This window comes from Pseudophryne corroboree, chromosome 3, assembly GCF_028390025.1.
Source record: "Pseudophryne corroboree isolate aPseCor3 chromosome 3, aPseCor3.hap2, whole genome shotgun sequence".
NCBI lineage: Eukaryota > Metazoa > Chordata > Amphibia > Anura > Myobatrachidae > Pseudophryne > Pseudophryne corroboree.
Window position 1 is genome coordinate 105393473 of NC_086446.1, and position 27804 is coordinate 105421276.

Genomic DNA, 27804 nt, shown 5'->3' on the forward strand with positions numbered 1-27804 from the left:
TAAAATGTAATAATAATTCTAAGTTCTTACTAATGTACTGAAACAGGTTACTTAACATTCATAACAAGTTTACTGTTGTTCTAAAGCAGGGAGACCTATGTTCTGGGCTTGAAGAATAATAATAATAATAATAATAATAATAATAATAAATATAGTATATACTAGCATTCTGATCGTCTCCATAAAAATGGTCCATTGTCAGCAGACACTTTGTGAACAATAATTTTTTTCTCTAGGATTCAGATTTCACAGTCGCAGCACAAGCAACAGAGGGAAGCAGCTGATTATCTGCGCATGCGCGTCCTATAGCGGTGCCCGCCGGCTGTATGTGCGCATGCGCGTCCAGTAGATGGGCGTACTGTGAATGATGGCCATAAGTGCGCATGTCTGCCGTGGCTCTGGGGGAGCACACTATAGTAAATCTGTACAACAGCCACTACATAGGACTGAGGGAGTCCCCCGGAGTAACATCACGCTACAGCCGGAGGTCTCTCCTTTGTTTATGGAGGATTTGGACGATTTACGCAGCAGTTACCCCCATGCAGGCGAGTATATGTAGGCATCAGGAGCCAGCTGGTATGCAGGTGCCCATCATGCTAACTGGGAACTACAGGGAGATCTGATAACACTCCCAGCGCATCCTTTGTTCTGGTGAGATGACCCACAGATACAATGTATCCTGCAAGTTGCAATTATAGTTATACAATATATATATATTTCTCCCCTGGTAATAACTGACCTATAAACCCCCAAATAGTTTCCTAATGATGCATCTGCAAGCATGGTATTTGCCAGTAATAATAAACCGTATTTAAGTTACAGAGATTTATAAGTGTATAAATACCATATTTTATTTGCATTATACTGTTCTATGGGCACCTTTGATGGTAAATCTATCAATTACAATTGTTAGCTCCCTTAAAAAGTTGGTGGCTAAGAATTAATCTTGTATTTGTGGGTTGTTGTTGTTGTTGGAGGGTTGTTTTTCAGTGTACTAAACAAGGAGTTTAGTATTTGTGCTATTGTAAGGCAGAATATTAGTGTTAGCTTGCTATGCTAAATACTTCTGTTTATATACTTGTATTGTTTTGTGTTCTTTAACCTTATGTACAAATAATTTTTCTCTGACGTCCTAGTGGATGCTGGGGACTCCGTAAGGACCATGGGGAATAGCGGCTCTGCAGGAGACTGGGCACAGCTAAGAAAGATTTAGGACTACCTGGTGTGCACTGGCTCCTCCCACTATGACCCTCCTCCAGACTTCAGTTAGAATCCTGTGCCCGGCTGAGCTGGATGCACACTAGGGGCTCTCCTGAGCTCCTAGAGAGAAAGTATATTTTAGGTTTTTTATTTTACAGTGAGATCTGCTGGCAACAGACTCACTGCAGCGAGGGACTAAGGGGAGAAGAAGCGAACCTACCTAACTGGTGGTAGCTTGGGCTTCTTAGGTTACTGGACACCATTAGCTCCAGAGGGATCGACCGCATGGAACCGGCCATTGGTGTTTGGTCCCGGAGCCGCGCCGCCGGCCCCCTTACAGAGCCAGAAGCAAGAAGAATCCGGAAAATCGGCGGCAGAAGACATCAGTCTTCACCAAGGTAGCGCACAGCACTGCAGCTGTGCGCCATTGCTCCTCAAACACACTTCACACTCCGGGCACTGAGGGTGCAGGGCGCTGGGGGGGGGGGCGCCCTGAGAAGCAATAAATACACCTTGGCTGGCAAATATATCACAATATATAGCCCCAGAGGCTATATATGTGATAAATACCCCTGCCAGAATCCATAAAAAAGCGGGAGAAAAGTCAGCCGAAAAAGGGGCGGAGCTATCTCCCTCAGCACACTGGCGCCATTTCTCCCTCACAGCTCCGCTGGAAGGAAGCTCCCTGGCTCTCCCCTGCAGTCTACACTACAGAAAAGGGTAAAAAAAGAGAGGGGGGGCACTAAATTTAGGCGCAATATACATATAGCAGCTATAAGGGGATATAATTTAGTTAATCCCTGATTTATATAGCGCTCTGGTGTGTGCTGGCATACTCTCTCTCTGTCTCCCCAAAGGGCTTTGTGGGGTCCTGTCTTCTGTCAGAGCATTCCCTGTGTGTGTGCGGTGTGTCGGTACGGCTGTGTCGACATGTTTGATGAGACTTATGTGGAGGAGGAGCAGGTGCCTATAAATGTGTTGTCACCCCCTGCGGGGCAGACACCGGAGTGGATGGACTTGTGGAAGGAATTACGCGAAAGTGTCGACTCCTTACATAAAAAATTTGACGACATGCCAAATGCGGGGCAGCCGGCTTCTCAGCCCGTGCCTGCCCAGACATCTCAAAAGTCATCAGGGGCTCTAAAACGCCCGCTACCTCAGATGGCAGACACAGATGTCGACACGGATACTGATACCAGTGTCGACGACGAAGAGACTAATGTAATGTCCAATAGGGCCACTCGTTATATGATTGAGGCAATGAAAAATGTTTTACACATTCTGAGGTGACCCCAGGTACCACAAAAAAGGGTGTTATGTTTGGGGAGAAAAAACTACCAGTAGTTTTTCCCCCTTCTGAAGAATTGAATGAAGTGTGTGAACTAGCGTGGGCTTCCCCCGATAAAAAATTGGTAATTTCAAAAAAATTACTAATGGCGTACCCTTTCCCGCCAGAGGATAGGTCACGTTGGGAAACACCCCCTAGGGTGGATAAAGCACTTACGCGCTTATCAAAAAAGGTGGCACTGCCGTCCCAGGATACGGCCGCCCTTAAGGAACCTGCTGACAGAAAGCAGGAGGCTCTCCAGAAAGCTATATATACACATACTGGTATTATACTGAGACCAGCTATTGCCTCAGCATGGATGTGCAGTGCTGCTGCTGCATGGTCAGACTCCCTGTCAGAAAACATTGACACCCTAGACAGAGACACTATATTGCTAAACGTAGAACATATTAAAGACGCTGTCTTTTACATAAGAGATGCACAGAGGGATATTTGCCGGCTGGCATCAAAAATAAGTGCACTGTCCATTTGTGTCAGGAGAGGGTTATGGACCCGGCAGTGGACAGGTGATGCAGATTCTAAAAGGCACATGGAAGTTTTGCCTTATAAGGGTGAGGAGTTGTTCGGGGATGGTCTTTCAGACTTAGTGTCCACAGCAACAGCTGGGAAGTCAGCATTTTTGCCACATGTCCCCTCACAACCAAAGAGAGCACCGTATTATCAGGTGCAGTCCTTTCGCCCCCAAAAGAGCAGACGGGGTAGAGGCGCATCCTTTCTGCCCAGAGGCAGAGGTAGGGGAAAAAAGCTGCAGCATACATCCACTTCCCAGGAACAAAAGTCCTCCCCCGCTTCTTCTGCTAAGTCCGCCGCATGATGCTGGGGCTCAGCAGGCGGAGCCAGGTACGGTGGGGGGCCGTCTCAAAAACTTCAGCAATCAGTGGGCTCGCTCACAGGTAGATCCCTGGATCCTTCAAGTGGTATCTCAGGGGTACAGGCTGGAATTCGAGACATCCCCCCCCCCCCCCCGCCGTTTCCTCAAATCATCTGCCTTACCAACGACTCCTTCAGAAAGGGAGGCTGTGTTAGAGGCAATTCACAAGCTGTATTCCCAGCAGGTGATAGTAAAGGTGCCCCTACTTCAACAAGGACGGGGTTACTATTCCACAATGTTTGTGGTACCGAAACCGGACGGTTCGGTGAGACCCATTTTAAATTTTAAATCCTTGAACATATATTTAAGAAAATTCAAGTTCAAGATGGAATCGCTCAGGGCGGTTATTGCAAGCCTGGAAGAGGGAGATTACATGGTATCTCTGGACATCAAGGATGCTTACCTGCATGTCCCCATTTACCATCCTCACCAGGAGTACCTCAGATTTGTGGTACAGGATTGTCATTACCAATTCCAGACGTTGCCGTTCGGCCTGTCCACGGCACCGAGGGTATTTACCAAGGTAATGGCCGAAATGATGATACTCCTTCGAAAAAAGGGAGTTTTAATTATCCCATACTTGGACGATCTCCTGATAAGGGCGAGGTCCAGAGAGCAGTTGTTGGTCGGCGTAGCATTATCTCAGGAGGTGCTACACCAGCACGGTTGGATTCTGAATATTCCAAAGTCTCAGCTGGTTCCGGCGACACGTCTACTGTTCCTGGTGATGATTCTGGACACAGTCCAGAAAAAAAAAAAAAAGTGTTTCTCCCAGAGGAGAAAGCCAAGGAGCTGTCATCTCTAGTGAGAGGCCTCCTGAAACCAAAACAGGTGTCGGTGCATCATTGCACGCGAGTCCCCGGAAAGATGGTAGCTTCCTACGAAGCGATTCCATTCGGCAGGTTCCATGCCAGAACCTTTCAGTGGGACCTGTTGGACCAATGGTCCGGATCGCATCTTCAAATGCATTGGTTGATAACCCTGTCTCCAAGGACCAGGGTGTCTCTGCTGTGGTGGCTGCAGAGTGCTCATCTCAGAGAGGGCCGCAGATTCGGCATACAGGACTGGGTCCTGGTGACCACGGATGCCAGCCTTCGGGGCTGGGGTGCAGTCACACGGGGAAGGAACTTCCAAGGACTTTGGTCAAGTCAGGAGACTTCCCTACACATAAATGTGCTGGAACTGAGGGCCATTTACAATGCCCTAAGTCAAGCAAAGCCCCTGCTTCAAAACCAGCCGGTTCTGATCCAGTCAGACAACATCACGGCAGTCGCCCATGTAAATCGACAGGGCGGCACAAGAAGCAGGACGGCGATGGCAGAAGCCACAAGGATTCTCCGATGGGCGGAAAATCACGTGTTAGCACTGTCAGCAGTGTTCATTCCGGGAGTGGACAACTGGGAAGCAGACTTCCTCAGCAGGCACGACCTCCACCCGGGAGAGTAGGGACTTCATCCAGAAGTCTTCCAACTGATTGTAAACCGTTGGGAAAAGCCACAGGTGGACATGATGGCGTCCCGCTTAAACAGAAAGCTAGAAAAATATTGCGCCAGGTCAAGAGACCCTCAGGCGATAGCTGTGGACGCTCTAGTGACACCGTGGGTGTACCGGTCGGTTTATGTGTTCCCTCCTCTTCCTCTCATACCCAAGGTACTGAGGATAATAAAGAAAAGAGGAGTAAGAACTATTCTCATTGTTCCAGATTGGCCAAGAAGGTCTTGGTACCCGGAACTTCAAGAATTAATCTCAGAGGACCCATGGCCTCTGCCGCTCAGACAGGACCTGCTGCTGCAGGGGCCCTGTCTGTTCCAAGACTTACCGCGGCTGCGTTTGACGGCATGGCGGTTGAACACCGGATCCTAAAAGAAAAGGGTATCCCGGAGGAAGTCATTCCTACGCTTATTAAAGCTAGAAAAGATGTAACCGTACAACATTATCACCGCATATGGCGAAAATATGTTGCGTGGTGTGAGGCCAGGAAGGCCCCAACGGAGGAATTCCAGCTAGGTCGATTTCTGCACTTCCTACAGTCAGGGGTGACTATGGGCCTAAAACTGGGTTCCATTAAGGTCCAGATTTCGGCTCTGTCGATTTTCTTCCAAAAAGAACTGGCTTCACTGCCTGAAGTTCAGACATTTGTCAAGGGAGTGCTGCATATTCAGCCTCCTTTTGTGCCTCCAGTGGCACCCTGGGTTTCCTAAAGTCACATTGGTTTGAGCCACTCAAAACTGTGGATTTAAAATATCTCACGTGGAAAGTGGTCATGCTTTTGGCCTTGGCTTCGGCAAGGCGTGTGTCAGAATTGGCGGCTTTGTCATGTAAAAGCCCCTATTTGATTTTCCATATGGATAGGGCAGAATTGAGGACTCGTCCCCAGTTTCTTCCTAAGGTGGTATCAGCTTTTCACTTGAACCAACCTATCGTGGTGCCTGCGGCTACTAGGGACTTGGAGGACTCCAAGTTACTGGACGTAGTCAGGGCCTTGAAAATTTATGTTTCTAGGAAGGCTGGAGTCAGGAAGACTGACTCGCTATTTATCCTGTATGCACCAAACAAGATGGGTGCTCCTGCTTCAAAGCAGACTATTGCTCGCTGGATTTGTAGCACAATTCAGCTTGCGCATTCTGTGGCTGGCCTGCCGCAGCCTAAATCTGTAAAAGCCCATTCCACAAGGAAAGTGGGCTCTTCTTGGGCGGCTGCCCGAGGGGTCTCGGCTTTACAACTTTGCCGAGCAGCTACTTGGTCGGGGTCAAACACGTTTGCAAAATTCTACAAATTTGATACCCTGGCTGAGGAGGACCTTGAGTTCTCTCATTCGGTGCTGCAGAGTCATCCGCACTCTCCCGCCCGTTTGGGAGCTTTGGTATAATCCCCATGGTCCTTACGGAGTCCCCAGCATCCACTAGGACGTCAGAGAAAATAAGATTTTACTCACCGGTAAATCTATTTCTCGTAGTCCGTAGTGGATGCTGGGCGCCCGTCCCAAGTGCGGACTGTCTGCAATACTTGTATATAGTTATTGTTACCTACAAGGGTTATTGTTGAGCCATCTGTTGAGAGGCTCTGTTGTGTTCATACTGTTAACTGGGTATAGTATCACGAGTTATACGGTGTGATTGGTGTGGCTGGTATGAGTCTTACCCGGGATTCAAAATCCTTCCTTATTGTGTCAGCTCTTCCGGGCACAGTATCCTTACTGAGGTCTGGAGGAGGGTCATAGTGGGAGGAGCCAGTGCACACCAGGTAGTCCTACATCTTTCTTAGCTGTGCCCAGTCTCCTGCGGAGCCGCTATTCCCCATGGTCCTTACGGAGTCCCCAGCATCCACTACGGACTACGAGAAATAGATTTACCGGTGAGTAAAATCTTATTATTGATTAATTAACAACTGTTTATATAGGGGCACACATTCTGCATTGCTTTACAGAGTGTACCGTATTTGGCCTTTCACATCAGTCCCTGCTCCAGTGGAGTTTACAATCTATGCGCATGGGTCTTCAACCTATGGCCCTCCAGCTGATGTGGAACTATTTTTTTTTTGCTATTAAGACATATTAAAACTGAGGCAGGGCATTCTGGGATGTGTAGATCCACAGCAGCTGGAGGGCCGCAGGTTGAAGACCCATGATTATGGGGTCTATGTACTAAACCTTGGATGGAGATAAAGCACCAGGCAATCAGCTCATAACTGTCTTGTTCCATACTGGGTTTGAAAAATGACACTTAGAAGCTGGTTGGCTGCTACTTTATCTCCATCTGCTTTATTTTTCTCCAAGGTTTAATACATAGGGCCTGATTCATTACGGATCGCTATTGAGGCTGAGATAGCGATGTTCACAAATCTGCTCTTGCTAAAATTTGCATGTTAAAAGACGGCCACGGATGCATTCGCAAATCTCTGTAGGCGTTAGCAGGTTTGCAATGCATACACAAAAAAAGGACATCATCGACATTTGCGGCTGACCCCAGCATTCTCAAATCAGTGATAATGTAGTCGCACCGGGCGCCATGTTTGTGAATGCGGCGTTTGCAGATTACGTCAGATACACTCCCCGAAAGTGGCCATGACACGCCTGCAATTTCCCAGCTACTCCCCACAAACAACACGTTACCACCCGCAAACGCTCATTTCCTGTCAATCAAAATGCGTTCACTTTACAATTGGGCTGCATAAGCAAGGTGATCGCATTTTGCCCTTCGTGCATGCGCAATGCATTCGCAGCGCATGTGCATTCTGCCGATAATCGCTCACTGCGTGCAATCGCACATTTGCAATTGGTAATGAATCCGGCTCATAGACCCCTATGTTTCCTAAAATATGTACACCTATACACCAGGATTAATATTTGGGTATAAGTTCAGAAAACAGGGTAAGCTGACCTACTATATGTGAACTTGGAACATTATATGTGTGTGTGTGTGTGTGTGTGTGTGTGTGTGTGTGTGTGTGTGTGTGTGTGTGTGTGTATATATATATATATATATATATATATATATATATATATATATATATATAATATAGAATTTGACGGCAGATAAGAACCACTTGGCCCATCTAGTCTGCCCATTTTTTTTTATCCTTTAGGTAATCACAGCCCTCTTTGAACCTTAATTCCTTGAATATCCTTACAAGGAATTAAGGTTCAAAGAGGGTTGCGATTACTTAAAGGATAAAAAAAAATGGGCAGACTAGATGGGCCAAGTGGCTCTTATCTGCCGTCAAATTATTTATATATAATTATTATTATTATTATTATTATTATTATTATTATTATTATTATTTCCCCCCCCAATATATATGTATACTACATGTTCTGAATTTTGGCTGATAGTGCCCAGAGGTGTCTGGCCGGACCCATAATCTTGCACATTCACATGGTGATATCGCTAAATGCCAAGTATTCCTGAGACAATGACTTTAAAGGTGCATACACACTTCAGCGGAGGTGAACTGCTTTCCATAGCAGGACGCTATGGAAAGCCGCTCACCCCGCCGTTCATCTACTGGTAATACCAGTAGATGAACAGCGGCCTCTGGCGATGAAGCGGGAGCGCGCATCAGCACTCACCGCTCATCGCTTGTCCATACACACTGGGCGATTTTGAGCTGAAAGCAGGTCACTTTTGGTGTGTTGAGCTGCTTTCAGCTGAAAACCGCCCAGTGTGTATGGACAAGCGGTGAGTGCTGATGCGCGCTCCCGCTTCATCGCCAGCGACCGCCGTTCATCTACTGGTATTACCAGTAGATGAACGGCGGGACGAGCGACTTTCCATAGCGTCCTGCTATGGAAAGCCGCTCACCCCCGCTGACATCGCTGGGCAGGGGGGAAAGCGCTCAGTGTGTGCACCTTTACTTTGCCTGCCTGCTTGTGGGATAGGTGCATTTTTGCTGCTCAGCCTGGTATAACCTTGTAATATACAGTATCCGCTGTCAAACTTTTTTTCCCTTTTATGTTTACAATGGTTACTTAAAGTTTTAAAAGGATTGCATTACAATGTTACATTTAGCTGCAAAACTGAATTTTCTTGACTAACGTTGCAATGAATGTTAATTATTAGTATGCATGAAAGGTTGTGCTGAAATGGAACACAAGGAAAAATTATAAACCAGTTGTGCATAACTAATGAGTGGTTCAGCGTATCATCGAAAAATAGGTATCGTGGTCAGCTGTGATAACAGCAGTGCAAGCAATGACAAGTGAGGTCAGACATAAATGTGTTTTACTTGTGTATTGTTTTGAACACTTTTTGTACCATTTTAGTGCGTCTGGCATGCATGCTTACAGTCTATCCTAAAGCAATGAGATTACATATCTTTTCACATGCATTTGGCTTAGTCTGTGTCATTTGAATGTTTTGTCATAGATCCATCTTTGACAATACAACTAAGTACATGTATAAAAAGATAAAACCCAAAACTAAAACCACAAACTGCACTGCGTTTAACAAGCTTTACGTACCGCTTTGCAAACACCAGTGTTTATAGACCCTAAAGGCCAGTACTCACTGGCCGATGTAGGAGAGATGTGTGCTGAGCGAACCGCTCAGCACACATCTCTCCCGCCGCTCAGCACAGCGCGATTTGTGCTGAGCGTACGGGGGGTGTGTGTGTGTGTGTGCTGATTTCACCCAGCGGGTGAAGTGAGTGACCCGCTAGATTGGCCCGCATGCAGACCAATCTAGCACCAGCGATAGCGATGCGCGGGGCTGCACATCGCTATTGCTGTAGGGGGTACACACGGAGCGATAATGCTTAAATTCTAAGAAATCTAGTCAGATTTGACAATGCTAAATTCCTTGTCGTGTAAACAACCCTTATGAAGCTAAGAACACTGTACGCTGTTTATTTAAGAAATACCGTAATGATACGCTATTTGCGTAACGATCGCTCAGCCATAGGCGAGACGCTCAAGCGTCACGTTCGCTCACGGCCCAGTGATCACAGGACACGTTATTGGTTATGTCTAGGGGAAAGATTCGCTGTAACGTAGCGTACGCTAGAGACCACGAGGAGGTCACCAGCGATGCAGACGCTCACAACACTATACCTTTATGTTAAACCTTATACCGATGAAATACACAGAATACCTTAATGTGAATACAGGGTGTAAATGCAACCTTGTGTAACCTGACTATCTACAAAAGCTATTTGAGCGTCACCGACGCTCAAGTGAACACTTAACACTATAGGAAATACACAGATACTGGTTTAGGTTTCCAAGGCCTATTAACTGTATTATATCTAGAATACTTGTAAAAGGGGATAACAGTACATATGATACACTACAATATAACAGAGACTTCCTAACCACAGAACTAAACAATAAATACAAAAAGACAATACTACACTGACCTAAATGCAATACGATACAATACTATAATACTATAAGGTATTTAAGAGAAAAAAGAGGAGAGAGGGAGAGAGAGAGAGAGAGAGAGAGAGAGAGAGAGAGAGAGAGAGAGAGATTGGCTCGCAGAAAGACAATGATTATGGAGAGAACTTACGCACAAAGGGTATGATCGCCAGCGCCTCGATATCCAGCTCCCGATTATCAGCAGATAACCGTTGATGAGAGAGTGAGAGCTGGATGTGGTCGGCCTGCCTATTTATGCTCCACACACAATGCAATCTCCTGGTCCTACAATCCCATTGTCCATTGGCCGAAGGAATTCGGCCCTGCATCATAACAAAAGGTCATAGGGTGATTCATACAGGTGGGCTGTGACGATTTCCAACAGCTCAGGTGGGTGGGAAACTGGGTTTCCCGCCGCATACCTGAGTATGTGCAAATCATAGAAATGGACATAAACTTCTTATGTCCATAACTATTCGCACGAGCGATTAATACGCTCCAAACCAACACCGGAATATTGCTAATTAAATACTCTTCCGATGGGTACCAAACACTGCAGTATGATTCCTGTTAAACCCTTCGTACGATGCAAAGAGGGATTCCTCAGCTCTGGGACACTATACTTTAACCAAACTTACAGAAACTATCAAAGGGATCATGATCTATAAACTACATTAATTGTGAACATTTGTAACTAATGAGTCGCACGCTACGATCACATAAACTCTACCGTAAATGCGCATACTGCGCGTGCGAGTGCACGCTATTGCGGGTATGCGCTTCCACGGGAGAGCGTACGCATGCGCAGCACGGACCAGTGTGCGGTGCAAATATGGCAACGTGCATTGAGACATTTTTCTGACTTTGACAGTCCACCCTTTGGCAGTCAATAATAACTGCCACAAAATATTTAAGGAGAAAAATGTAAGTCAGGGGTTAATTGATTTCCATGGTTGGGTAGGGGAGGAGAGAGGAGAAGGTGTGAAGAGGGTATGACCTAGTGAGAAAGCAGGAGCATGTGTGTATGAGTCCATGTTTGGAGGGTCATGTATCATCGTGCCGTACGTGTGGTAAATCAAGCTTCGAGGTATTGCGAAGTATACATTTGAATTCCTTCTTATCCTGTGGTACAGGTCTGTGGATGGGCTGTCAAACTTTACCGAGCTCATTTCGGCTTTCAGTTGTAACAAAATGGGGATGCACATTTTAGTTGATGATACATGAATGGGGGAGGTATGTGGTTGCTGATATCTGTGCCTGTATTCCCTATCGTCTATGTGTGTCGTTACCTGAGGGTTGTAGAGATGAAGATAAAGAACACTTACGAAAAATGCAATAATATTCTATGTCAGGGAAATGTACATTCGTCGATTGAGGTCTTGATTGGTGTCAGTTGATTGGAGTCTTCTTCTTTGTGCTTTTGCTCATAAATCGTGAGTAAAGCATACAACGTCCATGGATTTACAAAAAATGTTGGGCTATCGTGATTTTAAGGTTCCTAGGGAAACTGGGGTACCCATGGCATTGTCCATCAAAATCTTGTTTATCAGGTCGTCTGCTCTTCTTCTTTCCATCTTTCCGTTGTCGGCCCCTTGGCTCATCAAATCCTTCGTCTACGTGGGTCTTTGTACCTCGGAGGAAAACATAGAAATGGGTGAAAGACGGACCGTATACTCATTACATCATTACGTCATGGTTTCTAGCATTGGGTCATAAATCAAATCCAGGTTAATTACAGTTTCCTCACTCCTCAAGCTCATCACTTTTGTACTTTGTTTGCACCTTATTAAAGCCTGCCCGCATCTAAATATCAATCCAAACGATATAACGACACCCAAAATACATAGGAGAAACTTTCCAACATCCATTATGACTCCTTGAGCCCAGTCTCCTAAACCGGAGAACCAATTTCGCGGGTTCAACCATGACACCCAACCAGTCAGCTCATTACCTACAGCAGCAAGGGTGAGATTGTGTTTTCGACGAAATTCCCACTTTAATTGCAGAATATCGTCCATCTTTTGGTCTATGACCTCTACCGGATCCTCGGTGCTATTTGTGATATACGTGCAACACTTTATGCCGTACTGTGTTGCCAATGTAACACAATATCCGCCTGTTACTGCTGTAAGATAATTAAGAACCATCCTATGCTGAACTAGTTCTGTTTTGTAAGCTTGAAGTTCTCTTCCAGTGTATCTAAACGTGTCATCATACATTTCAGTGATATTATCTAACAAATTGGCGAGTGCGGAAATGTATCTATAATTCATCACACCTCGAGCGGTGCGAGTGAAATCTAACGCTACCAGAACCTGAATCCCGGTGGATTCATGGATAAGATCAGAGGCCGGATGCTCTAACCTTTCTGACAGTTGTCTTTTAACAAGGTGCTCGTAGTGAGTGTGAGTATAAGGAGTTTGGGCACCACGGTGTATGTCCTTCATTTTGTCATGTGTAACAGTCATTACTTCAGGCAATACTTTTCCAATATAACACAATCCTTCAGAGTTTGGGGCAAGCCACTTGTACGCCTTTCTCCCACATATGAAATATGCATCATCGGGGAGAACATAGGGGACGGAGAAGGACATGACCATGTTACAAACCTTCCAGGTGAAATCTCCTGACCCTAATTCTTCCATCTGTCTAATGCACGTATCGGTTTGTACGATATGTGCACAGTATCCTGGTGATACCTCTCCAACTTTAGTAATCCTATTTCCTAAGGTATATCGATACCGGAAAGATTTTCCTCTACTGGCTATGTGGCGTACGAGCTCTGTATCTGTAGGCATTCTATCTGCTCTGTGTGAAAAGGTCATGGTAAGGTTGCTCCATGACACTTCCCAATTTCCCGGTTTTCTGGGATTGGAGATGTTAAAACATATGAGGGACCTATCCACATGGTATTGGTGGAGCTTCAAACTAGGAGGGCTGGAGATGTTAAACCTCCGGTCCACCGGTCTCCCACCACTTAGCTCAAGTACCTCCCCTAACGTTAAAGGAAATGGTACTAGCCCTGATTTACTGTGACCCTGAGGTACTTGAGAGCATACCCAACAATCTGTTTGGTTTAACACGTTACCCACTAAGGAGTGATAGTCACTCAATGGATGCCGGTCCATATGGATATTAAAACTAGATTGGCATTTCTTTATGCATCCATCTTCAACCAGATTATCACAGAGCCTACAGATACAATTTTCCTCAGCTAACAATCCATCACAATTTCTTCTATCGGATCGTTTTCTGATACTCGCCTTTGCTTGTTGGCTTGGTTGATCTTGGAAAACTACGCCTCCATCATCATAATCGGAACCCATTCCAGAACCTCTTTCGACCTCTATGGTACTCTCGCCGGAACAGACTGCTCTGGTCAACATCATGGTTAACATCAAAATCCGGATCACAGTCTCTTGGGGCAAGTCCATCTTTGAGGAGGAAATAGAGAAGAATGAGAAGGGGGAAAAAGAAATTTTAAAGGAGAGGGGATGGGAAGTGGAGAAAACAATAAAAGGGAGAGGGGAGTCGACAGCTGCTTTCGGTCTTCAAGGCTCAGGTGCCGCCTCAGTCCTCCTGGAACAGACACTCTAGTGATACAACCTCTACCGTCTGTTCCTTATCACGGGACTTCTCTGGATCAGCAACCTTCTTGCAGTGGGATGAATGGACCCAAGTCTCTCTCTCAGCAACCTTCAATGCTGTGGTGCTAGTCAATAAGACCTGGTATGGTCCTTCCCATCTATCAATAAGACAACCTGAGCGTAGAAAATTTCGTATCATTACATAATCCCCAGGTTCAATGTCATGACAATTACTATCTGGTAAATCAGGAATCACCAACTTCAGATTATCATTTTGATTCCTCAACTGCTTACTCATATTAATTAAGTACTTTACAGTTACTTCATTGTTACATTTCAAATCATCCTGAGGGTTAATTATGACATGCGGTTGTCGACCAAACAGAATTTCAAAAGGAGACAGATTAAGAGGGGACCTGGGAGTGGTTCTGATACTATACAAAACAATGGGTAAAGCTTCTGGCCACGTCAATCCTGTCTCTGCCATTACTTTACTCAATTTATTTTTAATAGTGCTGTTCACTCTTTCGACCTTCGCACTCGCCTGTGGACGGTACGGAGTGTGCAGCTTACTATCAATTCCCATCAACTTACACATTCCTTGAAAGACATCACCTGTAAAATGGGTACCCCTATCACTTTCAATGATTCTAGGGATACCATATCTACATACAAATTCCTGCACAATTTTCTTAGCTGTAAACATAGCGGTATTTGTAGCTGTTGGAAAAGCTTCGACCCAATTCGAGAAAACATCTATGCAAACAAGTACATATTTCAAATTTCTACATGGGGGTAATTGAATGAAGTCAATTTGTATTACTTGGAAAGGGCCGCCGGCAGGTGGGATATGGGATGGTTCTGTTGGTATTGCTTTTCCAATATTCTTTCTCAGACAGGTAAGGCATGACATTGCTCTTTTACTAGCATGAGAGGAGAATCCTGGGGCGCACCAGTATGCTCTTACCAATTTGCACATCCCCTCCTTGCCTAGATGAGTCAGCCCGTGAGCTGCTTCAGCCAGACACGGAAGGTATGCCCTGGGGGCCACTGGTTTACCATGTCCATCCGTCCAGAGCCCTGAGGACTCCTGGCCATATCCCTTTGCCTTCCAGACTGCCTTCTCCTGAGTGGAACACAAATTCTGCATTTCACACAACTTTTGTGTGTTGATGGTATTAAATACCATCAGTTGTGTGGTGTCTGTCCGTATGGGGGTAGCAGCTGCAAGCTTTGCAGCTTCGTCTGCTCGGCTGTTACCAAGGGATACTGGGTCTTGACTATATGTATGTGCTTTACATTTGATAACAGCCACTCTGTCGGGTTCCTGTATCGCTGTTAGCGCATGCAGCTCACATAAAAAGGCTTCTATCGGTGTACCAGCTGCCGTCATGAAATTTCTGAGACGCCATAGCGCTCCGAAATCATGGACTACCCCGAACGCGTATCTAGAATCGGTGTAGATATTGGCAGACTTACCCTTAGCCAATTCACATGCTCTGGTTAGGGCGACCAGTTCAGCAACCTGGGCTGAGTGAGGTGGGCCTAGCGGTTCCGCTTCTATGGTGTCTTGGTCATCTACGACTGCGTATCCAGTACACAAGTCTCCCGAGTCTGACTGTCTGTGACAACTACCGTCCGTGTAGAACGTGAGTTCTGCATCTTCTAGTGGATTGTCACTGATGTCAGGCCTTGCGGAAAAATTTTGGGTCAAATATTCCATACAATCATGTGTATCTTCCTTTGCATTAAATCCTCCTTCCCCATCACTCTCACCTCCCACCCTTTGTGCCTGTCCAGGCACACCTGGGAGAAATGTTGCAGGGTTTAATGCGCTGCATCTCCTTATGGTGATGTTTACTGGGGCCATTAATGCCAATTCCCATCTCGTAAACCTTGCTGATGAGACATGTCTGGTTTGGGCAGAATTCAATAAGGCCGATACCGCATGTGGTGTATGGATTGTGAGGTTGTGGCCTAGCACGACATCTTCGCTTTTCGTCACTAGCAATGCTATTGCCGCAACGCTACGCAAGCATGTGGGGAGGGATCGCGCTACCGTGTCTAGCTGCGCGCTGTAGTATGCAATTGGCCTGCTGGCATCACCGTGTTTTTGTGTTAGTACCCCTGCTGCGCACCCAGCACTTTCTGTTCCGTATAGCTCAAAGGGTTTCCCATAGTCTGGCATACCTAATGCTGGTGCCTGCGTTAGGCACTGTTTGAGTCTCTCAAATGCTGTTTCGGATTCGTCTGTATGCGAAATCCGATCAGGTTTGTTTGAGGAGACCATTTCCTGCAAAGGTAGTGCTAATATGGAAAACCCTGGGATCCAATTACGGCAATACCCACACATTCCTAAAAACGTCCTGATCTGTTGCTGGGTTTGTGGCAGTGTCATGTCTCTAATGGCTTGGATTCTATCAGCGGTCAGGTGTCTCAGTCCTTGTGTTAGACAGTGTCCCAAGTATTTTACCTTAGCTTGGCATAATTGCAACTTGTCTTTGGAGACCTTGTGACCTGTGTCTGAAAGATGAAACAGGAGCTGTTTCGTATCCTTCAGGGATGCCTCCAATGAATCAGAACACAGCAGTAGATCATCCACGTACTGTATCAACACTGATCCACTTTCCGGTTGGAAAGACTGTAAACAATCATGCAAAGCCTGAGAAAATATACTTGGACTATCTATGAAACCTTGGGGTAACCGAGTCCACGTATATTGGACTCCTCTGTATGTGAATGCAAACAAATATTGGCTGTCAGGGTGCAGAGGTACCGAAAAGAAAGCGGAGCAGAGGTCAATAACAGTGAAAAATTTGGCAGTGGGAGGAATTTGCATTAGGATGACAGCTGGATTAGGCACTACGGGGAACTGACTCTCAACTATTTTGTTAATCCCCCTTAGATCCTGCACTAGCCTGTAACCCCTCCCCCCACTCTTTTTAACAGGGAAGATGGGACTATTTGCTGTGCTGGACGTTCTTACTAGAATGCCCTGTTGTAGCAAGCGCTCTATTACCGGGAAAACTCCTAACTCCACCTCTGGCTTCAGAGGATACTGTGGGATTTTTGGAGCTATCCTACCATCTTTTACTTGTACAACTACTGGAGCTACATTTGCCATTAATCCAGTGTCCTGTCCATCTTTTGTCCAAAGCGACTCTGGTATCTGAGATGTCATCTCTTCTACTTGGGATGGATTCCTATTTGTCATAATGGAATGTGACATTAATTTTGATGGGGAGTCTAACATGTCTCGTACTTCCTGAGCGTGATTCTCAGGGATGTCCAAGAATACACCTTCAGGAGTACAATAAATGACGCAACCCATTTTACATAGTAAGTCTCTTCCCAGGAGATTGGTCGGTGCCGATGCAGCCAGCAAAAAGGAATGCTTGGTATGCAAAGGCCCTATTGTAATCTCGGCTGGTTTGCTAACAGGGTAGTGCTGGACTACTCCTGTTACTCCTATGGCTGGAACTGTCCTACCAGTGGTTCTCATGCCCACTGTCGAATTGATCACTGACTTGGCCGCCCCTGTGTCTACAAGAAAGTTTAAAGTTTTACCGGCTACATTGATTGCAATCTCTGGTTCGCTTCCAAGACTGGCAATCAATTTAACTGGTTGCAGATTACAGGTATGGCCACACCCCTATTGGGTATGCTGACCTCCCTGAATCCCGCTGGCAGCAACTACTTGTGAGGGAGTTAGCTGGGAACTACCAGAGGCATGCCAGTCTCTGTTTGGGGGATATCTTTTTGTTTCCCCTGTATGTGGCTCAAAACTCCGCCTCTGTGGACCCTGCTCCCAATGTCGTGTGTGGTGTTGTTGTCTAGGGGGTTGAAAAGATCTTTGTACATTTCTTACTCTACAGTCTCGTGCATAATGTCCTGGTTTGTTACAAGAAAAACATGTTATTACACTTGCCTTACCCACAGGATTCGGTGGTACATACGCAGGCTGCCTTGTGGTCAGCGCCTGTATACTTACGGACATCAACTTATCACTTTGCGACTCCCTGTGCCTAGTGATATTTCTGTCGTGATCAATAGCAGCCTCTCTCAAGGTGGACACTGACAGACCTCGCCAACATGGCTGCGTGGTCTGTACCCTAGCTTTTAATGTTTCTTTCAAACCATCCATCAGTACAGATACTGCTACTTCTCGATGGTTTGGGTTGGTCTTAATGTCTTCTATACCAGTGTACTTTGCCATTTCTAATAGTGCCCGGTGAAAATATTCTATTGCCGTTTCGGACTCCTTTTGCTTAATGGAAAATATTTTATTCCATTTAACAACGGCTGGGAAATACTCTTTTAGCTGTAAATTTATCCTTTTTACATTATCCTTGTTGTACACGTCTGTAAGCGGTACATCTTTATCCAATGCACAATCAGCTAAAAACTGAGTTGCATCAACATTGGAAGGTAAACAAGCTCTTAGCAGTATCTGCCAATCCTTGTTGTTGGGTTCTACCGTGTTACCTAAATCCCTGATGTATTTTTGGCTAGCAACTAAATCCTTCCTGGGGTCAGGAAATTCGGACACTATTGTTCTTAATTCCATTCTGGAAAATGGAGTGTACATGGCAATGTTCCTTATGGGAGTGGCGCCAGACACATCTGTTTTTCCATTGGGAACTGCTATTACCCTTACAGGAGCAATTCTAACAGCCTCTTCCTGTGTAGATTCTACAGCTTGTTGTGGTACAATTGTTTCTGTGTAGTGCATGGTGCCGTACTTACCCGTTGACACGACCTCACCTATCCCTCCGCTAGGGGCTTTCACTAATCTCGTGGGTGTCGCTGTGCCTACTGTGGTCTCTGCTATGGTGGCTGCAAGAGAGAGAGCTGAAATTGTTGCTGAATCGTCTTCTTGATCACACTCCTGAGGAAGGTTCAAAACAGGGTACATCTTGCACGGGTTAATACTTGCATGAGTTATTTGGTTAACATCATTAACATTTACAGTGTTACTAAGAGTTTGTGTTTTACAACCCAGTGCGTTTCTCTCCGCAATCAACTTCTCTCCTGCAATGTATGGTGGGGGAGGAGCTGTGGCAATCAACTTCCTGACTGCCCCAGATCCCGCCGCCAGAGCCAAACCTCTCTGTATCTCACCTTCCTGGTGCCATAACTGTAAATAATCATGATGCTGAATTCGTCTCTTTGCTGATTTTACGAGACATATCCTCCTCCTTAAATTTTGTAACACCTCTGGACTGAAGCTACCTATTCTTGGGAACTTGTCCCTGTCTTGTACAGTCATTCTCTCCCATTCATCACATAAAGATTCGGTGTGAATTCCATATTTTTCACACATTACATATCGTGCCGACCCAACTGGTCGGTTCACAGAATCAACCTGAACCAGGGTTGATCGCCCCCTACCTGAGCAACTGGCCCCCATAGTCTGTAGGTGTTGCTTAATCCTCCTTGGATTTTCTGTATCAAGGTTTTCAGCAAGCCTTTTCAGACAACCAAATTACTCCACAGTAGGCCGGCGGTGGCGGTTTACCGAGTACCCCACTCACTCGCCCACCTCGACCAATACGACCTGTAAACACCGTTATGATGCCAGCGTACTCGATACAGGGCCCCTATGGAACCTTCAGTTTACTGGAACATATGAGGGTTACCCGCAGGACACTTACTCTTTCCAGTAAAGTTGGGGTTGTTAGATAGTTCCTGAGTGACCAGCGAACTTCCCTTCCAAAAATAAAAAATTACACAAATCACGTCAGAATGTACAAATAGCGTTTGTGACCACTTTACTCTAATGGTATTTAGGTCAGATTACTAACTACTGCACACAATTACGTGTGGTCCAATCGTTCAGTACACGAGCACTACTTGTCATGTACTGAAAGATCAATGGAATCGATGTTTCCGGCCGCGATTCCTTCAGCAAGAGCTTATGGCCTATATGGGTTCTGCACCAACACCCCAGGCGTTGTGCCACTGGACTTTTATAGCGGACCTTTTACCTTACGACCTCCTGGTCTTGTTCCTTATGACCTCCTGGTCTTGTTACCTTATGGTCCGCTATACTCTAATGCTCAAATATTATTTAACCAGAGATGCCTCCCTGGCCACCGTATATGTCACTTACACGTATGTTCCTTGACGAGTACCCGACTTTCCTTTTGGTTCCACCTTAAAGTTATATAAACTTTTGTATACAAAACACACTCACTCAACACATGTACACTTTGTTTCTATATCTATTTCTGCGCAGAAATTGTCTTCAGGCCAAAAGTGTTACCAATTAGGAGCAGGATCTGTTAAACTAAATTTCAGATTTTCCAAAAAATAGATTTGCGTTATTTACCGCTGTGCGTTACTTATCGCTTTTGCGCTAATTATCGCTTTGCGCTAATTATCGCTTTGCGCTAATTCAACTTTTCGTGACTTGGGCTACGTGGGCGTAACCAGACGCTACGTTGCGTAGTGAACGCTGCGTGCGTCTGCCTTTTGGATTGCGTACGCTAGTCTTTGTTAGCGACACGTGTACGCAATGCAAAGGATCCACCGTAACACAATATATTTATTTATCAATGTAGGTGATCCCTGATCATCTACCGCAATCCACACTGACTGCCTTGTATCTCAGACAAACCGTGTGTTTGTTCTATACTTTAACTATTACCTCTACTTTTAAATAACAGCAAATCTCTTTTTTTAGCACTTTCTATCAACTATAAAAAATTGGCAAACAGGAATAGTGATATACGAAAATGAAACAGAAATGCAGATAAATGTATGCGTACGCAAGACAAAAGAAAAATAAACAGTTTTAAAAGACACAAGCGTTTTGTTCTTACTTCCGGTTACCGGATTCCTTCAGCACTCTTTACCTAAGCGAAGCAGACGCTTATCCCGTCAGCAACTGCGAGATAACCTCCCACCCTTTTGCTGGGGGATAATGTCTGCTGATCTACCTAGTGCAGATGTGAAAAGGACCGGACGAGCCCGCAATTGACAATGCTAAATTCCTTGTCGTGTAAACAACCCTTATGAAGCTAAGAACACTGTACGCTGTTTATTTAAGAAATACCGTAATGATACGCTATTTGCGTAACGATCGCTCAGCCGTAGGCGAGACGCTCAAGCGTCACGTTCGCTCACGGCCCAGTGATCACAGGACACGTTATTGGTTATGTCTAGGGGAAAGATTCGCTGTAACGTAGCGTACGCTAGAGACCACGAGGAGGTCACCAGCGATGCAGACGCTCACAACACTATACCTTTATGTTAAACCTTATACCGATGAAATACACAGAATACCTTAATGTGAATACAGGGTGTAAATGCAACCTTGTGTAACCTGACTATCTACAAAAGCTATTTGAGCGTCACCGACGCTCAAGTGAACACTTAACACTATAGGAAATACACAGATACTGGTTTAGGTTTCCAAGGCCTATTAACTGTATTATATCTAGAATACTTGTAAAAGGGGATAACAGTACATATGATACACTACAATATAACAGAGACTTCCTAACCACAGAACTAAACAATAAATACAAAAAGACAATACTACACTGACCTAAATGCAATACGATACAATACTATAATACTATAAGGTATTTAAGAGAAAAAAGAGGAGAGAGGGAGATAGAGAGAGGGAGATAGAGAGAGAGAGAGAGATTGGCTCGCAGAAAGACAATGATTATGGAGAGAACTTACGCACAAAGGGTATGATCGCCAGCGCCTCGATATCCAGCTCCCGATTATCAGCAGATAACCGTTGATGAGAGAGTGAGAGCTGGATGTGGTCGGCCTGCCTATTTATGCTCCACACACAATGCAATCTCCTGGTCCTACAATCCCATTGTCCATTGGCCGAAGGAATTCGGCCCTGCATCATAACAAAAGGTCATAGGGTGATTCATACAGGTGGGCTGTGACGATTTCCAACAGCTCAGGTGGGTGGGAAACTGGGTTTCCCGCCGCATACCTGAGTATGTGCAAATCATAGAAATGGACATAAACTTCTTATGTCCATAACTATTCGCACGAGCGATTAATACGCTCCAAACCAACACCGGAATATTGCTAATTAAATACTCTTCCGATGGGTACCAAACACTGCAGTATGATTCCTGTTAAACCCTTCGTACGATGCAAAGAGGGATTCCTCAGCTCTGGGACACTATACTTTAACCAAACTTACAGAAACTATCAAAGGGATCATGATCTATAAACTACATTAATTGTGAACATTTGTAACTAATGAGTCGCACGCTACGATCACATAAACTCTACCGTAAATGCGCATACTGCGCGTGCGAGTGCACGCTATTGCGGGTATGCGCTTCCACGGGAGAGCGTACGCATGCGCAGCACGGACCAGTGTGCGGTGCAAATATGGCAACGTGCATTGAGACATTTTTCTGACTTTGACAGATTGCTTAGAATATCGCTCCGTGAGTACCCCCCTTAAGAAATGCTTATCCATAAAAGGGCTATAACTGATGTCAAAGTCAGAAAAATGTCTCAATGCACGTTGCCATATTTGCACCGCACACTGGTCCGTGCTGCGCATGCGTACGCTCTCCCGTGGAAGCGCATACCCGCAATAGCGTGCACTCGCACGCGCAGTATGCGCATTTACGGTAGAGTTTGTGATCGTAGCGTGCGACTCATTAGTTACAAATGTTCACAATTAATGTAGTTTATAGATCATGATCCCTTTGATAGTTTCTGTAAGTTTGGTTAAAGTATAGTGTCCCAGAGCTGAGGAATCCCTCTTTGCATCGTACGAAGGGTTTAACAGGAATCATACTGCAGTGTTTGGTACCCATCGGAAGAGTATTTAATTAGCAATATTCCGGTGTTGGTTTGGAGCGTATTAATCGCTCGTGCGAATAGTTATGGACATAAGAAGTTTATGTCCATTTCTATGATTTGCACATACTCAGGTATGCGGCGGGAAACCCAGTTTCCCACCCACCTGAGCTGTTGGAAATCGTCACAGCCCACCTGTATGAATCACCCTATGACCTTTTGTTATGATGCAGGGCCGAATTCCTTCGGCCAATGGACAATGGGATTGTAGGACCAGGAGATTGCATTGTGTGTGGAGCATAAATAGGCAGGCCGACCACATCCAGCTCTCACTCTCTCATCAACGGTTATCTGCTGATAATCGGGAGCTGGATATCGAGGCGCTGGCGATCATACCCTTTGTGCGTAAGTTCTCTCCATAATCATTGTCTTTCTGCGAGCCAATCTCTCTCTCTCTCTCTCTCTCTCTCTCTCTCTATCTCCCTCTCTCCTCTTTTTTTCTCTTAAATACCTTATAGTATTATAGTATTGTATCGTATTGCATTTAGGTCAGTGTAGTATTGTCTTTTTGTATTTATTGTTTAGTTCTGTGGTTAGGAAGTCTCTGTTATATTGTAGTGTATCATATGTACTGTTATCCCCTTTTACAAGTATTCTAGATATAATACAGTTAATAGGCCTTGGAAACCTAAACCAGTATCTGTGTATTTCCTATAGTGTTAAGTGTTCACTTGAGCGTCGGTGACGCTCAAATAGCTTTTGTAGATAGTCAGGTTACACAAGGTTGCATTTACACCCTGTATTCACATTAAGGTATTCTGTGTATTTCATCGGTATAAGGTTTAACATAAAGGTATAGTGTTGTGAGCGTCTGCATCGCTGGTGACCTCCTCGTGGTCTCTAGCGTACGCTACGTTACAGCGAATCTTTCCCCTAGACATAACCAATAACGTGTCCTGTGATCACTGGGCCGTGAGCGAACGTGACGCTTGAGCGTCTCGCCTACGGCTGAGCGATCGTTACGCAAATAGCGTATCATTACGGTATTTCTTAAATAAACAGCGTACAGTGTTCTTAGCTTCATAAGGGTTGTTTACACGACAAGGAATTTAGCATTGTCAATTGCGGGCTCGTCCGGTCCTTTTCACATCTGCACTAGGTAGATCAGCAGACATTATCCCCCAGCAAAAGGGTGGGAGGTTATCTCGCAGTTGCTGACGGGATAAGCGTCTGCTTCGCTTAGGTAAAGAGTGCTGAAGGAATCCGGTAACCGGAAGTAAGAACAAAACGCTTGTGTCTTTTAAAACTGTTTATTTTTCTTTTGTCTTGCGTACGCATACATTTATCTGCATTTCTGTTTCATTTTCGTATATCACTATTCCTGTTTGCCAATTTTTTATAGTTGATAGAAAGTGCTAAAAAAAGAGATTTGCTGTTATTTAAAAGTAGAGGTAATAGTTAAAGTATAGAACAAACACACGGTTTGTCTGAGATACAAGGCAGTCAGTGTGGATTGCGGTAGATGATCAGGGATCACCTACATTGATAAATAAATATATTGTGTTACGGTGGATCCTTTGCATTGCGTACACGTGTCGCTAACAAAGACTAGCGTACGCAATCCAAAAGGCAGACGCACGCAGCGTTCACTACGCAACGTAGCGTCTGGTTACGCCCACGTAGCCCAAGTCACGAAAAGTTGAATTAGCGCAAAGCGATAATTAGCGCAAAGCGATAATTAGCGCAAAAGCGATAAGTAACGCACAGCGGTAAATAACGCAAATCTATTTTTTGGAAAATCTGAAATTTAGTTTAACAGATCCTGCTCCTAATTGGTAACACTTTTGGCCTGAAGACAATTTCTGCGCAGAAATAGATATAGAAACAAAGTGTACATGTGTTGAGTGAGTGTGTTTTGTATACAAAAGTTTATATAACTTTAAGGTGGAACCAAAAGGAAAGTCGGGTACTCGTCAAGGAACATACGTGTAAGTGACATATACGGTGGCCAGGGAGGCATCTCTGGTTAAATAATATTTGAGCATTAGAGTATAGCGGACCATAAGGTAACAAGACCAGGAGGTCATAAGGAACAAGACCAGGAGGTCGTAAGGTAAAAGGTCCGCTATAAAAGTCCAGTGGCACAACGCCTGGGGTGTTGGTGCAGAACCCATATAGGCCATAAGCTCTTGCTGAAGGAATCGCGGCCGGAAACATCGATTCCATTGATCTTTCAGTACATGACAAGTAGTGCTCGTGTACTGAACGATTGGACCACACGTAATTGTGTGCAGTAGTTAGTAATCTGACCTAAATACCATTAGAGTAAAGTGGTCACAAACGCTATTTGTACATTCTGACGTGATTTGTGTAATTTTTTATTTTTGGAAGGGAAGTTCGCTGGTCACTCAGGAACTATCTAACAACCCCAACTTTACTGGAAAGAGTAAGTGTCCTGCGGGTAACCCTCATATGTTCCAGTAAACTGAAGGTTCCATAGGGGCCCTGTATCGAGTACGCTGGCATCATAACGGTGTTTACAGGTCGTATTGGTCGAGGTGGGCGAGTGAGTGGGGTACTCGGTAAACCGCCACCGCCGGCCTACTGTGGAGTAATTTGGTTGTCTGAAAAGGCTTGCTGAAAACCTTGATACAGAAAATCCAAGGAGGATTAAGCAACACCTACAGACTATGGGGGCCAGTTGCTCAGGTAGGGGGCGATCAACCCTGGTTCAGGTTGATTCTGTGAACCGACCAGTTGGGTCGGCACGATATGTAATGTGTGAAAAATATGGAATTCACACCGAATCTTTATGTGATGAATGGGAGAGAATGACTGTACAAGACAGGGACAAGTTCCCAAGAATAGGTAGCTTCAGTCCAGAGGTGTTACAAAATTTAAGGAGGAGGATATGTCTCGTAAAATCAGCAAAGAGACGAATTCAGCATCATGATTATTTACAGTTATGGCACCAGGAAGGTGAGATACAGAGAGGTTTGGCTCTGGCGGCGGGATCTGGGGCAGTCAGGAAGTTGATTGCCACAGCTCCTCCCCCACCATACATTGCAGGAGAGAAGTTGATTGCGGAGAGAAACGCACTGGGTTGTAAAACACAAACTCTTAGTAACACTGTAAATGTTAATGATGTTAACCAAATAACTCATGCAAGTATTAACCCGTGCAAGATGTACCCTGTTTTGAACCTTCCTCAGGAGTGTGATCAAGAAGACGATTCAGCAACAATTTCAGCTCTCTCTCTTGCAGCCACCATAGCAGAGACCACAGTAGGCACAGCGACACCCACGAGATTAGTGAAAGCCCCTAGCGGAGGGATAGGTGAGGTCGTGTCAACGGGTAAGTACGGCACCATGCACTACACAGAAACAATTGTACCACAACAAGCTGTAGAATCTACACAGGAAGAGGCTGTTAGAATTGCTCCTGTAAGGGTAATAGCAGTTCCCAATGGAAAAACAGATGTGTCTGGCGCCACTCCCATAAGGAACATTGCCATGTACACTCCATTTTCCAGAATGGAATTAAGAACAATAGTGTCCGAATTTCCTGACCCCAGGAAGGATTTAGTTGCTAGCCAAAAATACATCAGGGATTTAGGTAACACGGTAGAACCCAACAACAAGGATTGGCAGATACTGCTAAGAGCTTGTTTACCTTCCAATGTTGATGCAACTCAGTTTTTAGCTGATTGTGCATTGGATAAAGATGTACCGCTTACAGACGTGTACAACAAGGATAATGTAAAAAGGATAAATTTACAGCTAAAAGAGTATTTCCCAGCCGTTGTTAAATGGAATAAAATATTTTCCATTAAGCAAAAGGAGTCCGAAACGGCAATAGAATATTTTCACCGGGCACTATTAGAAATGGCAAAGTACACTGGTATAGAAGACATTAAGACCAACCCAAACCATCGAGAAGTAGCAGTATCTGTACTGATGGATGGTTTGAAAGAAACATTAAAAGCTAGGGTACAGACCACGCAGCCATGTTGGCGAGGTCTGTCAGTGTCCACCTTGAGAGAGGCTGCTATTGATCACGACAGAAATATCACTAGGCACAGGGAGTCGCAAAGTGATAAGTTGATGTCCGTAAGTATACAGGCGCTGACCACAAGGCAGCCTGCGTATGTACCACCGAATCCTGTGGGTAAGGCAAGTGTAATAACATGTTTTTCTTGTAACAAACCAGGACATTATGCACGAGACTGTAGAGTAAGAAATGTACAAAGATCTTTTCAACCCCCTAGACAACAACACCACACACGACATTGGGAGCAGGGTCCACAGAGGCGGAGTTTTGAGCCACATACAGGGGAAACAAAAAGATATCCCCCAAACAGAGACTGGCATGCCTCTGGTAGTTCCCAGCTAACTCCCTCACAAGTAGTTGCTGCCAGCGGGATTCAGGGAGGTCAGCATACCCAATAGGGGTGTGGCCATACCTGTAATCTGCAACCAGTTAAATTGATTGCCAGTCTTGGAAGCGAACCAGAGATTGCAATCAATGTAGCCGGTAAAACTTTAAACTTTCTTGTAGACACAGGGGCGGCCAAGTCAGTGATCAATTCGACAGTGGGCATGAGAACCACTGGTAGGACAGTTCCAGCCATAGGAGTAACAGGAGTAGTCCAGCACTACCCTGTTAGCAAACCAGCCGAGATTACAATAGGGCCTTTGCATACCAAGCATTCCTTTTTGCTGGCTGCATCGGCACCGACCAATCTCCTGGGAAGAGACTTACTATGTAAAATGGGTTGCGTCATTTATTGTACTCCTGAAGGTGTATTCTTGGACATCCCTGAGAATCACGCTCAGGAAGTACGAGACATGTTAGACTCCCCATCAAAATTAATGTCACATTCCATTATGACAAATAGGAATCCATCCCAAGTAGAAGAGATGACATCTCAGATACCAGAGTCGCTTTGGACAAAAGATGGACAGGACACTGGATTAATGGCAAATGTAGCTCCAGTAGTTGTACAAGTAAAAGATGGTAGGATAGCTCCAAAAATCCCACAGTATCCTCTGAAGCCAGAGGTGGAGTTAGGAGTTTTCCCGGTAATAGAGCGCTTGCTACAACAGGGCATTCTAGTAAGAACGTCCAGCACAGCAAATAGTCCCATCTTCCC

General features: G+C 45.1%; 1 protein-coding gene across 1 annotated transcript in view; it reads left to right on the forward strand.

Annotated features, from left to right (window-relative positions):
* Positions 1 to 362: 362 nt before the first annotated feature.
* Positions 363 to 27804, forward strand: part of LOC135054906 (gastrula zinc finger protein XlCGF57.1-like) — a 55701-nt gene continuing 28259 nt past the window's right edge. Inside the window, exon 1 of the mRNA XM_063958368.1 lies at positions 363 to 545. The gene's annotated coding sequence lies outside the window, so the exon portion shown is untranslated. The remainder of the gene's footprint in view (positions 546 to 27804) is intronic.